The following is a 14,292-nucleotide window of genomic DNA, read 5'->3' as shown; positions in this document are numbered from 1 at the left end:
AGCATGGCAATTCAGTAGTCCTTACTTGAGCCAGTCCTTCTCCATGCTTCCTGTTCACTATATTTCACAAACTAGTTGAAGGTGCTCCCTAAGCCAGATCCTGCTCTGTCCTCCAACGTGGATAAAGTAGTAGTCTCCGTGGATAAAGTAGTAGTCTCCATGGCCTTAGCAGTCAACCACAAAAAACTTCAAAAGTCCCATAACCCACACTCTGAAGAACTAAATGGCACCAACCAGGAATAGTAGGCATCAAGAAGTAAAAAATAAAAATTGAATGAAAATGAATGGGTGATCCACTGATAGAATAGTTCATTGAGCACCCTCTGTTGACAGCAAAACCTGCATTTGAGGACTGCTTTCTGCTCATGAAGTGGAATCTAGATTCACAGGAGGATTATAGTGCTTGGCTAAATTCTTTATACAACATTAGCACAGAACTTACAAAGTTTGTGATTTATGCACATGATCAACAAGGCGATTTGTTAGTTGATGACAGCCAGCGCTCATTCGCTTGGGCATCGGTTCAAGTCACAACTCTGCTGAAATGCTTTATTTTAAAAGAGGTGAAGATAATTTGAATGTTCAAAAGGCCCCGCATAAGGTGTTGGGGCAGTGGAACCAGGATAGGATCTCAAACAATAACTCATCTATACTGTTATTATAGGAAGGATGTGGGGATTCTTGTTTCCAAATGATGATAATGTGTTGTGGTCATGATTAACCAGCTATTAAGTGCTAATGTATGAGTAGAAACAAATGCAGGTTCATTACCTGATTTTCTTATGCTTTGTTATGTTTCATATAGACTATGGAAAGCACATGCTGGAACACCTCCTAGATATAACAGATCCCTACTATGGTGCATCAAGTGCATAATGTACCACCTTCTGCACTAAGATGGTTTTTTTGATCATTTAACATTTTTCCTTCCTGTATGTATTTGGTATACGAAGAAGGTATTGCCAGGCACAACTAGTACGTGTCACTGACAAAACTCTATATATCACGACAACTCTGCTGAATTAGTCAAATATGATGCATTTATTTAAAGGCAGAAATAATACCTCAAACAATAATTTGCTAACAGACTCCCACTGTAACTCTAGAAAGTAAGTCTGCTACAACATGGCTTAGCACTCTTGTAAGAACTTCCACCTTTACTAACCGGTTTTGCATATAGTTTAGAATTGACTAGTTACAGGCACACTGAAGAACTAAAGAAACAGTGCAACATAGAGTACAGTTATGCAGTAGGGACATGAGTGCCCAAGAAAGAGAGACGCTAAACAGAACTGGGTCCGTTTGTAGACTCGCACATGTGGTTCTTTTATAGTATTAGAGGACCGGTTGCATGGTTCCATATGATAACATTGTTCTCCAAAATATCTTTTACAAAAATTACATTAAAAAAAAATCTTTTACAATAGCAATTTTGCTGTGTACTATTTTACTTAGACCGAAATACTTTTCTATAAATAGGCCTTCCCATAACATATTTTATTTACTTTGATTATTTGTATTATATATATTGCGTTTAACATGCCTCTCTTTCGCTCGCTCTCTAGACATACACACATTTATTTTTTCAAATACCACCAGCAGTATATGGTGCAGTAATCTATCTGTATGATATGGCCAGTCCCAGGAAGTAATTCAAAACCTTGTGTGATAAAATGGTGTTAAGGCTACCTATAGCCTTAAAAGGGTTGCAGCATAAATAATCCCTAAGAAAATTAGGACTCAGGTGCGCCTTAGCTTCTTGGCAGGATGAATCTCTGTGTTCATACATGTGCTGAGCCCTCAAAATGATGCTCAAATGACTGCGTAAATATCGATATGGTCAGGCCATCGGCCAGCGCTGCACTAAGAGCTAAAATGTCTTTAATGCACTATGGTGCCTAAACAAAAGCAAGTAGTACCCCTGTGGATTTTCGCTGTGTGATTGTTTCATGAGCACAGATAAGGTACTTCCTTTACAACTACATTAATCTTTTACACCCTGTAAATTGTCAGGCAAGTGATGATATTAGACAAAGTGTCTAGAAATGTCAGGCTTTAGTGCTTCTGAAGTATAAATTATATTAAGTTTTAATGCGGTTCTATTGAATCCTTTGCAGTCCTAGGCTCTTTTCTGGCATTTTATGTGTCTGGAATCATTACAGAAGCCATACATTTTCAAAGAAGCGTTTTATGAGCCATCTGCTACATTAAAGCAGCTGCTCATTTTTTAAATTCATTTTCCCCGGAAGAAACTTGTCTTCAGTAGCCTGAAACGGAGGCACCATTACATGTGAATTCATGAAACGAAAGGTCCTTCCTTATTGTACCTCGTTGCATTTACCTGGCCAAGTAGTTATCAATTAAAAGGGCATATAGTGCGTACACACACTTCCTTTGCTGGTGTGATGTAGGTCGCTTGCAAAGCGCAAACCCTGCTACAAACCAGCAGAGCGCTGTACAGAAAAGGACTGGCGGGTTGCAGTAGGTATTGCAGAAGGAGCAGTGCTTAATTTGTAAATAAAAAGGTGCCGGTGCTCAAAGCTCTCCTCTTAAACACGCGGCTGCTGCAGTTAAATGTGTGAACAGGGAATACTGAGGCAGCGTAATCCTGAAGCCATCTTGGGCCTCTTCAAACCATCCCTGCCCCTTCAGCTCACTCCAGCAGGTTTCTACTTCCTCCCTTTGTGACGCTTTTTCGTTTTTCATTTCCTCCGTCTTTCCCAAATGTGTCTTTTGCTCGCAGCAAATGCTTGAGGCAGAAGAATAAGCCCCGGCCCTCAAAAATAAGTGCTGGTGCTCAGCACCGGAAACAACAAGCACAAATTAAGCACTGAGAAGGAGGAGAAAACAGAGCTGGTCACCAGGAAACAGACACAATAGCAGGGCTTCACAGTAGAGGCAGTGAAGATATTACATTTACCTGTATCATTAGCTTGCTAACCCTCCCCTTGTCCCAATCTTTAAATTGCAAGGCATGTGACATCTCCCCAGACTCTTCGTGGCCTAGAAAAACAGAGTTTGATCTCTCCTCCTCCCTGTAATCCCCTGGGCCCACCCATGCCTGGGTTCATAAGGCATTCATAAGCCCTCTCAATAGCCATTTGTCTGCTTCCACAGACATTACGTTGATCAGAGTATGGCCTGATAAATGTTTGGAAGAGGAGAGACTGTAATATCTGGATCTGGTTCATCTGAGTATAGACTTTCAGGAAGTCTTTTTCTGGACATGGAGTTTTTTGGAAGGGGCAGAAATCTTCTTTTTCCACCCTAAGTAACTAAGGGCCATATGTACAAACATTTTCCCATAGACACAGAATGGGTAAAAGCCTTTGGTACATCTGGCCCTAGATTAGGTCTGCCATTTATTTAGCTCATGATTCTCAAGGAGTCACCTTATTTGGTGCCATCCGAGGGTGACCCACCTGCAGAATGGCAGCTTCACAGCCAGAAGTAGACGGGGTGTCCCTGCATGACATTTGACGGCCTGTCACATGGTCAGGAGCAGGTGGAGATTCCCTTCAGGACATTTTTCGAGGTGTCTCATGGGCCACTCTCTCTAGGTTTGTTTTTAACTATAAACTTGATGTAGGAATTTGGAACCAGTGTTCTGGCTCTGCTTAAAGTACTTTTTTTATATTGTGGTATACTTTTTTTCAATAAACACATTTGTGAGCATTACAACAAAGGCGTGGGTTCTTCAGGGATTCATTTTGGAAATATTGCTTTAGTATGTCCTCAATTCTGTATGGACTGGGACATGACGTGGTTGAGGAGATACTGTCCCAATTATTTACTAGTAATTTTGATTACTTTGGTTATCTTTCCTTGTCCAATTACTTACATGAATTGACACAACTTTGATTGCTATCTTGCTTGGGGACATCAAACTGTTGAGAGAGCTTATCAATCTTTTACGAATGCAGAGAGTTCCTGGGGGAGGAGGTGGGATTAAACTCTGGGTCTCATTTACAGGGCCCATGGCAAAGGGCGGAGCAGCAAGTGTCTTGCTGCACCTCCCTGCACCACCAAGAAAGGGCGGAATTGTGCCATATGTACAAGATACAGTGCATTTCTGTCCTATCCCCCTGCACTGGTGCACAAATTGCTGCCTAGTGCCAATGCAGGCCCCTTGCACTGCAAGGGGGCCTGCGTTGTCCGGATGATTGCTTTTGTGCAGGAAGGGACACCTTCCTTCACAAAAACAATCATAAGAGGTGTTTTAATCTTTCTATGTGTGGGAACACCCATGGAATGCCCCTTTCACACAGTGTTATGCATGAAAGTGGTCCACATTTACAAGACCATGAAAAGCCACGCAAGGTGACTTTGTGGGGAATTGTAAATATGGGCTGGCACTCTGGGCCACTGGAGCATTAAAAAAATGATGCTCCAGTGGCACAGTGTGGCGCTAGGGCCTTGTAAATGAGGCCCTTTGTTTTGAATGGCCATATAGTGTCTGGGTAGGTGTAGAACCTCTTCCGGTTCTGTAGAACCTGGGAAAAGCAAGGGTAATACGAGTAATGATGATTACCAGGAAGTAATCAAGACATTCAAAAGCTACTAGTGTCTTTCAAAATGTTGACAATAAAGTTCTCATCGACTTTTAAAAATAGAGTCTGAGAGATGGCTTCATGGATTTTTATTTTATTCATATTCAGCAGTTAATATTATAAAGTTTAATGCAGCAGTCATTGCAAAAATTCTTATATTCTAGCCAAGCTCCTTTTTTTGCATTTCAGTGCAATCATCTAGGCATTTCAGTGCCCCCACCCAATGCTACAGAAAACATTACCACGCTATTTGTCAGTTTTTACTGTGGTTTTCACATTTAGTGTCCAGTTATTTCTTTCATTTCACAGAGGGCAATGACATTTTGGTGAAGCTCTAAATGTAGTTGTTGGATAACTACTCAAAGGATCCTGAATGTCACATCATTTAAGACTATCCTCTACAGCACAAACTCATTGTAGCCAATGCCTTTTGGGCTACAGTGTTTGTGAACTATTGTAAACATTTAAAATGCTTCAAATGAATTAGGCACCTTTAAACCTAGGACCTTGTTTTTTTGCACCAGACGTCTGCCAAATTCTGCAGGGGAGGTAAAAGACTTTTAGTATCTGATTGAACTAATTTATGTGGCACTCACCATGATAAGCCCCCTCTCACTTTCATGACATTCCCAAGGTTCCAGAATAGCATCATTGAGAATCATGTGACCATGAGTCTAGTTGTGCAGGTGAACTGGGAAACAGGGTGATGCCCCAGAAAGCATGAACCAGAGTTTTATATAAAAACTTCCCTCCATAAGGGGCAGGATCTAGAGTGTCACGGCATAGGACCTCTGTCTGTGAAAGAGACAAAGATTAAAAAAGGGCCATTGTTGCAATTAAATAACTGAATTTAAGGCCCTCATTATGAACGGCCTGGTTAATTGCTATATGAGGTCGTTGATAGATATCAGCAAGTCAAACCTGCCGATAGTTACTGAGGGGGAAAACGTCCAGTATTTTCTGGAACATGCAGATTTTGGTGTAATAATCACCACAATCTGCATGTTATTGTTCGAAAACTTGAAATTGAGTGGTATTTATTGTGGAATCAGATTTGATAAGTTGAAAAAATAGTCCAACACTTTTTAGGCCACTAGTAACGAGGGCCTTAGTATACATTTACAGAGTAGATCATCAGTGGCGGCTGGTGGCATCTGAAAGTGGTGGAGCGCCTTTCTTTTATGCTTTAAACAGGCGGGAGCATTTACTTCAGTACATCAGTTAATATCACTGAGGCAAAAGTTTTCATAAATGCCTCTCAATATAGTGATATAAACTGATGTACAAAAGTAAAATGCTCCCCCATGTTAAAAGCATACAAGAGACTAGAACTTTTTTAAGTACATTATTTCAAGGTGTGTGCTCTGCTGTGCCAGCTTGTAGTTTGTTTTTATTGTTTCAAAAACAGTAAAAATGAAGCATAGGCCGGCGGGCATGATGTAAGGTCTCTGTTCCCCGGGGCACACTTACCTGGCGAATCCTGCTCTGGAACATGAACACCGGCCCACCACATGGTGTGGTGTACCTGTTCCACTCCAGGAGAGAAAGTGTGAGAGAGCCAAGCATGGCGTCTCAGCCTCCGATGCACATAAAGTAATAACAGATGCTCTGCACCTGCTAAAGCATGTGCAGTGTATCTGATAACAGCATGTATGTCTCTCATGACTGTGACCTCGAGTCACATGCCCGCAATCCTTCACAGGCTGTGAGCAACACACTTGCCCAACATGTCATAGGCAGCTAGTTGGTAAATTGTGTTGCTTGCAGCCTGTGAAAGTGACTGACAGGCAGTTCCAGGAATACGGGGCTTATACCCTAGATGCCCAGCACTGCTTGAAAATATGACACTGCTATGCATCAAGAATGGGATGTCTCTTCAAACCACCGAAAACTACAGGCAAGAGCTGACACTAGATCAGCCCATAGCCTATTGTGGGCCACTTGCTCACTAGGCATGGGTCACTCTTGAAAGTGCTGGCTGCCTTACTTTCATCACAGCAAAGACGAGAGGCAGCCTGGCACTGAGGGCAGCACCAGGCATGGGCTTAAAGCCCTTATTTAATTACAAAAACAAGTTATGTGGATGGTAATTGCTCTTGGCAATTTCCATCCACATAACTTGAAAATCGAGGCAGGCAGTGCCCTGGACCTCCTTAGGGGCAGCCGCTGCTATACATCAGACTACCAGGACAACTGATGATAGGTCCTTTCTTTGACTCACTTGCAACATACAGCTCAAGCAAATTTAATGCAGTCAAGGTACTGTATCCAGAAAAAGTTAATGGTACAGCTCCTGAAAGCATGATGGCTGACAGGCAAAGGCAGCACACTTCATATAATGCTCTATGGTTAATGTATCTAATAGATAGCTCTGAAAAAGATTCATTGCTGGTGGATGAGAAACACTTGCCAAATTAAAAGTAGGGTCAAGTTGGGTAGATTAGCTTAACCTGTAACTAAAAAAAGGATTAGTTGGATGAGAAGTTTGTTGAGCCACTCAGACGCATCTTTAAATCGCTCCTAACACCTGTGTATGGATTAAAAGTCCAGCATTGTGAAGGAATAGAAGGGTAGCAGTCCGGCAACGTGGATCTCAGTCTTCTTCCAGAAAAGCATTTCAGGTGGACTTCAAGATGATTAGTGAATTAATTCCACAAGGCCCTTTTGCTGAAATGCTTCGAATAGCCCACAAGTTGTGTTCTGCATGGTAACCTCCACAGAAGCAACGCCTGGTAACCTCTACAGAAGCAACGCAGCCGCTTCACACTCACTTCAAGCTTACAATTTAAATTCACCCATTTCACTTCGATTTAACAGGCCAATCTGAGCTCTCAAACATTTTATGTTTATCACAGGAGGACAGATATATCCAAATGTTTGTATTTCTCGATTACATACAACTTGTGCCACAGAGGACCTTTGGTTTTACGAGGATTCTCACATTCATGACAACAGTTTAGAACACTCTAATAGACAACAGCACTATTTGTACTTCATAATGTTTACAACAGTTTCCTTTGTGTGTTTCAAAGAGACTCATTCATAGGTAGGAGCTACCTCACAAAAGCTTCTATGCACTTTAATGTTGGTTTGGTTGGTACAACGTTGAATTTAACATTAGAATATATATATGTATATATATATATATATATATATATATATATATATATATATATATATACACACTTAGTGACAGAAATCTGCAAATATGCACTTATTACACAGTAAAATGAGAAAAATTACAATTAAGCTTTCTTAAATTGTTTCCAAAAGATAGAAAAAAATAAATCAACTCAAAGAAAAATTATACATTAAAGACTCTATAGAGAAAATACTTTATCAATGTAATGTACCCATTAGCAACTTAAACTACATAAACTATAGACATCAGATTCACATAAAAGTTTGTCTATTAAAAGCTCATCTTCTGTCAGCTGTCAGTATGTAAAACAAAATTTGGTGCAAACTACATACATGTACGGTTTAGTTTTGTATAATAAAACTGGTTTATTCAAATTGTTGGTTGGTAAAATTAAAAACGTATTAGGAGATTATTTGTGAGGGGGACCCTGAAATTTCCTGCCTCGGAGCTTCCACAGGGTTTAATCCGGCACTGCAAATAAGAGGTGGGTTTGCATACAAAGATCTAATTTCAGAGCATTTCCAGCTCATTTCACTAGGAACATTTGCTAATAAAAAATAAGCTTGAAATAAATGTGAATACCCTATATGTTCTAGGGATATGTGGGAAGGGATTTGTCCCCATAGAATAATAATTTGCATGAGTGCAAAAAAAAACATAAATGTGAAAATACGGATTTCTGTCACCTTTAATTCTGCATATTTTCTATTCTCGAGACATTACTCATGTCAGTTTATGGCAGCATGGGTAAGCATGACATTCCACAAATTGTGTTGATTTACATGCACATTTGTTTTCTTGTAAACCCTATAATCGATTAAATAATATGCATTTCTTAGGCCCTCATTAGGAATACTGGTGCTTCACCCAGAGCAGTAACTCTGGGTGCAGTTACTCCACTCATCATTCTGAGTGGGTCGGTGTCTCTGGGCATAGAGTTACTGGGTCTGCAAATTCCCAATTCAATAATCTTGGGTCACAAAATTATGGACCTAATAATTCCGGGAAACATCGTTTACAACAATGCATTTACCACAAAATGTATTTACATCAATGCCATTACCACAAACAGGCCTTTACCACGCATGCCTTTACAATGAATTTCGTTCTAAAGTCATGAATGGTAAAGGTATAGGTGTGGCAAATGTTTTAAAGGTAAGTATTATCTTGTTATTTTGTAAAGGCATGCATGGTAAAGATTTTGCAGGTAAGTACAGCTAAGTGTTAAGTGGTTTAAGTGTTTATAATATTATATGTATACATATACATATATTTCTTTTTTTTAGGGTTTTTAGGTTGGATATGGGTTTTGGTTGGGGCAGTAAGGGCATTTTTAGGTTTCAGGGGGATAAGGGTTTTGGGGTGGTAAGGCCATTTTTAGTTTTCAGGGTGGGTATGTGGATTAGGCTGGAGAGGGTTGTTGTTGGGTATAGGTTTTGGGGTGGTAAGGGCATTTTTAGGTTTAAGGGTGGGTATGGGTTTTGGGGTAGTAAGGGCATTTTTAGGTTTTAGGGTGGGTATGGGTTTGGGGTGGTAAGGGCATTTTTATGTTTTAGGGTGGATATGGGTTTTGCGGTGGTAAGGGCATTTTTAGGGTTTAGGGTGGATATGGGTTTTGCGGTGGTAAGGGTATTTTTAGGGCTTAGGATGGGTATTGGTTTTGGAGTGGTAAGGGTATTTTATGTTGGGTATGGGATTTAGGGTAATAAGGGCATTTTGTTGGTTTTAGGGTGTGTATTGAGTTTGGGGTAGTTAGGGCATTTTTAGGTTTTATGATACGTATGGGTTTTGGGGTGGTAAGGGCATTGTTAGGTTTTACGGTGGGTATGGGTTTTGGGGTGGAGAGGTTTGTTTTTAGGTTTTAGGGTGGGCATGGGTTTTGTGGTGGTAAGGGCATTTTTAGGTTTTACGGTGAGTATGAAATTTAGGGTGGTAAGGGTATTTTTAGGGTTTATGTTGGATATAAGTTTTGTGGTGGTAAGGGCATTTTTAGGTTTTAAGATGGGTATGGGTTTTAGGGTGGTAAGGGTATTTTTAGGTTTTAGGGTGGGTTTGAGTTTGGGGTGGTAAGGGCATTTTTATGTTTTAGGGTGGGTATGGGTTTTGCCAAGGTAAGGGCATTTTTAGGTTTTAGGATAGGTATTGGTTTTGGGGTGGTAGGGGTATTTTTAGTTTTTAGGGTGGGTATGGGTTTTGGAGTGGTAAGGACATTTTTACATTTTAGGGTGGGTATGGTATTTAGAGTGGTAAGGGCATGTTTTGGTTTTAGGGTGTGTATGGGTTTCGGGGTGGTAAGGACATTTGTAGGTTTTACAGTGGGTATGGGTTTTGGGGTGGAGAGAGCTGTTTTTAGGTTTTAGGGTGGGTCTGGGTTTTGGGGTGGTAAGAGCATTTTTAGGTTGGTATGGGATTTAGGGTGGTAAGGGATTTATTAGGGCTTAAGGTGGGTATTGTTTGTAGGTGGCAATGTGTGTGTGTGTGTGTGCATATATATATATATATATATATATATATGCACACACACATATATATATGTATGCACATTTATAATATATTTGTAATATATTTAAACATATCCACAAATATATACATAAAATATAATATATTTATATGTTTAAATATATACACAAACATATATATATATATATATATATATATATATATATATATATATATATATAAATATATATATTTGTATATATGTTTTATACTTACCATTATATTTTCTGCCACGCATATGTCTTTACCAACCATGCCTTTACCACAAAATTTTTGTGGTGAAGACATGCATGGTAAAGGCATTTTCATGGTAAAAAATGTTCGTAGTAAGTGCATTCGTTGTAATGACGGATGTGTTGTAATTACCACGTTGTAAAGGCAGTCGTGGTATTGCACTCGTGGTTCCATCATACAACCCCAAGGACAGGTTCACAGACCACCCCCAGCCAATCCCTACATCACCACAGGGGAAGCATGCAATACTTCCCACAATCAGGCTGAGGCCTTCCACACCTCACTGCTTCCACTCTCTTCCCACTATAAAACTGCTATCCCGATGCAAGGACACATCTGCGCAAGTCAGAGCCCTGGACCAGAGGCCCAGAGCAGCCAGGCCCCCTACCTGACTTGTCTAGACTCCCCGTCACTCTTCTCCCCCTTCCAATTGAGGGGACAGTTCAGAGCCTATGTGCCGCCCCCAACAGCATAATACAGGGAGTGCAGAATTATTAGGCAAGTTGTATTTTTGAGGATTAATTTTATTATTGAACAACAACCATGTTCTCAATGAACCCAAAAAACTCATTAATATCAAAGCTGAATATTTTTGGAAGTAGTTTTTAGTTTGTTTTTAGTTTTAGCTATGTTAGGGGGATATCTGTGTGTGCAGGTGACTATCACTGTGCATAATTATTAGGCAACTTAACAAAAAAAAATATATACCCATTTCAATTATTTATTATTACCAGTGAAACCAATATAACATCTCAACATTCACAAATATACATTTCTGACATTCAAAAACAAAACAAAAACAAATCAGTGACCAATATAGCCACCTTTCTTTGCAAGGACACTCAAAAGCCTGTCATCCATGGATTCTGTCAGTGTTTTGATCTGTTCACCATCAACATTGCGTGCAGCAGCAACCACAGCCTCCCAGACACTGTTCAGAGAGGTGTACTGTTTTCCCTCCTTGTAAATCTCACATTTGATGATGGACCACAGGTTCTCAATGGGGTTCAGATCAGGTGAACAAGGAGGCCATGTCATTAGATTTCCTTCTTTTATACCCTTTCTTGCCAGCCACGCTGTGGAGTACTTGGACGCGTGTGATGGAGCATTGTCCTGCATGAAAATCATGTTTTTCTTGAAGGATGCAGACTTCTTCCTGTACCACTGCTTGAAGAAGGTGTCTTCCAGGAACTGGCAGTAGGACTGGGAGTTGAGCTTGACTCCATCCTCAACCCGAAAAGGCCCCACAAGCTCATCTTTGATGATACCAGCCCAAACCAGTACTCCACCTCCACCTTGCTGGCGTCTGAGTCGGACTGGAGCTCTCTGCCCTTTACCAATCCAGCCACGGGCCCATCCATCTGGCCCATCAAGACTCACTCTCATTTCATCAGTCCATAAAACCTTAGAAAAATCAGTCTTGAGATATTTCTTGGCCCAGTCTTGACGTTTCAGCTTGTGTGTCTTGTTCAGTGGTGGTCGTCTTTCAGCCTTTCTTACCTTGGCCATGTCTCTGAGTATGGCACACCTTGTGCTTTTGGGCACTCCAGTGATGTTGCAGCTCTGAAATATGGCCAAACTGGTGGCAAGTGGCATCGTGGCAGCTGCACGCTTGACTTTTCTCAGTTCATGGGCAGTTATTTTGCGCCTTGGTTTTTCCACACGCTTCTTGCGACCCTGTTGACTATTTTGAATGAAACGCTTGATTGTTCGATGATCACGCTTCAGAAGCTTTGCAATTTTAAGAGTGCTGCATCCCTCTGCAAGATATCTCACTATTTTTGACTTTTCTGAGCCTGTCAAGTCCTTCTTTTGACCCATTTTGCCAAAGGAAAGGAAGTTGCCTAATAATTATGCACACCTGATATAGGGTGTTGATGTCATTAGACCACACCCCTTCTCATTACAGAGATGCACATCACCTAATATGCTTAATTGGTAGTAGGCTTTCGAGCCTATACAGCTTGGAGTAAGACAACATGCATAAAGAGGATGATGTGGTCAAAATACTCATTTGCCTAATAATTCTGCACTCCCTGTACAGGGGAGCAGACAAAGCTGACGTAGGCTCTGCTGTGGCACACCCTAACCCCCACCGCCCGACCCATTCTGACAGAGAACAAAAATGTCAGTTGGTTTATCTTCAGAATGAAGGGGAACAGCACTTAAAAAGAAAAATACAGGTATTTACAGGCCCATGCACTATTATTCCCTATTTTAAAATCTAAATTCAGTATTCATTTTTTTTTCTGGGCTACTGGCCCCAATTGGCGAGTCTGTCCCGCAAATATCACGAATATTCAGGCAATAGATATTAAGAGCCTTGGAAAGAAACTCATTATGATCGAAAAGAGGCTCGTTTTAGTCAAAGTACATATATGTACATAAATAAATTACAAAAAATGTACAATGTACAGTATGCGTCATTTTCTACACAAAACTCCTAACAGCTTAACCATTAAGAAAACGGAACCTGCTCCAGCTGTCGTTAATTAATGTAATACCCCGTAAGTACACTTAGACACAACTAATTGGAGCATTCTTGTAATTGGGTCCGTGATTAACGAGCTGCGAGCCGTGGCATATCTGTATTTAGCGCACGGACTGCCACAGTGTGATTCAAGGCCACGACTGGAGGAATATCGAGTGAGGTGACTCATCAAGGGTGAACTGCGGGGAGGCGGCCTTCCCTCGCCCGACTCCGATATTTCATCAAACAATAACCAGCATTACGGAAAGGACACTGTTTCCGTACTTAATAAGAGCTGGACTGTCATTTCAGTTTTTTATGGTGGTCCCAGCAGTGGAATCTTATTGCAGGAAAGATAATGACTACGGTCGGGTGTGATTAATCTCCACCGGTAAATCCAATCTATAACGGAATTATAATAATGAAATGTACCAGCCGAAATCGCAAGGGATATGCGGAAATTCATTTGATCTACAGGTAAATAACACATGAATTAACAGAGTCTGTCTCGTTATACGCAAGAGTTAATGACAAGTCACTAAATTTACCAAAAATATAGGGACTGAATTACATTGTGCGTAGGATTGACGCGATTAAAGAGCACGTGCGCATTTCTTTGATATTGTTAGGGATATGTCCAGCCAAAGATCCATTGTGCAATTATTGGAAAGCCTAGATTATTCTCGCCTCCAACTCATTCTGAGGCCATCCCTGTATTTTAGCTACATTAGGGCCCTCTTTAATAGTAAAATCCGATCACTGCTCAAACCCTTGCACAGAGACTAGTTTTGCCGTGATTCTGTAATTACTATACCGCTCTTGTTTTTCACCTGGTAATTTCAGCAGGTAAAATCAAATGAAATTTACTGAGGGTGGAGGATTCCCAGTAAATGCAAATTTTAGTGCAAAAAACTGCATGTAATTTCCTATTCTAAAATACAGATTCCTAATCCAGGACACTCCTTATCAGGGCTGAAATCAACGGTTTCTTGAAGAGAAACTATAGACCCAATTACGACTTTAGGTGTTATTTATCGCACCTGACAAATAATGATACAGGGGAACCAGTGTGGTAACAAAGGCCCCCTCAGCCCCTTTGATCTTTGGTCCCGAGCTCCAGGGGGCCCCATCAGCACAGTTCGCTGTGCAAAGGCGGCAGGCCCCTGACTGGGTACAGGGGGAAGGGGTCCCTTACAGGTACTTTGCAGGGGGGGTCCCCTTACGTTTTGTTATGGCATTGGGGGAACGCTATTTACTGGGTGCAATACATTACAGCTATTACAAATTGGTGGAGAATAACATGCAGATTATGGTGTTCAACGCATTAAAATCCGCAGGGTAAGGTAAATACCATCTGCTTTTCCCCCAGTATTTTTTTGCCAGGTTTGACCTGCTGA

General features: G+C 40.8%; 1 protein-coding gene across 2 annotated transcripts in view; it reads right to left on the bottom strand.

Annotated features, from left to right (window-relative positions):
- Window positions 1-14,292, bottom strand: part of C2_2H8orf34 (chromosome 2_2 C8orf34 homolog) — a 1,039,122-nt gene that overhangs the window by 840,445 nt on the left and 184,385 nt on the right. The gene's annotated exons all lie outside the window — the stretch shown is intronic.

The sequence above is a fragment of the Pleurodeles waltl genome, chromosome 2_2, assembly GCF_031143425.1.
Source record: "Pleurodeles waltl isolate 20211129_DDA chromosome 2_2, aPleWal1.hap1.20221129, whole genome shotgun sequence".
Lineage (NCBI taxonomy): Eukaryota > Metazoa > Chordata > Amphibia > Caudata > Salamandridae > Pleurodeles > Pleurodeles waltl.
This window is presented reverse-complemented; position numbering and strand designations above follow the sequence as displayed.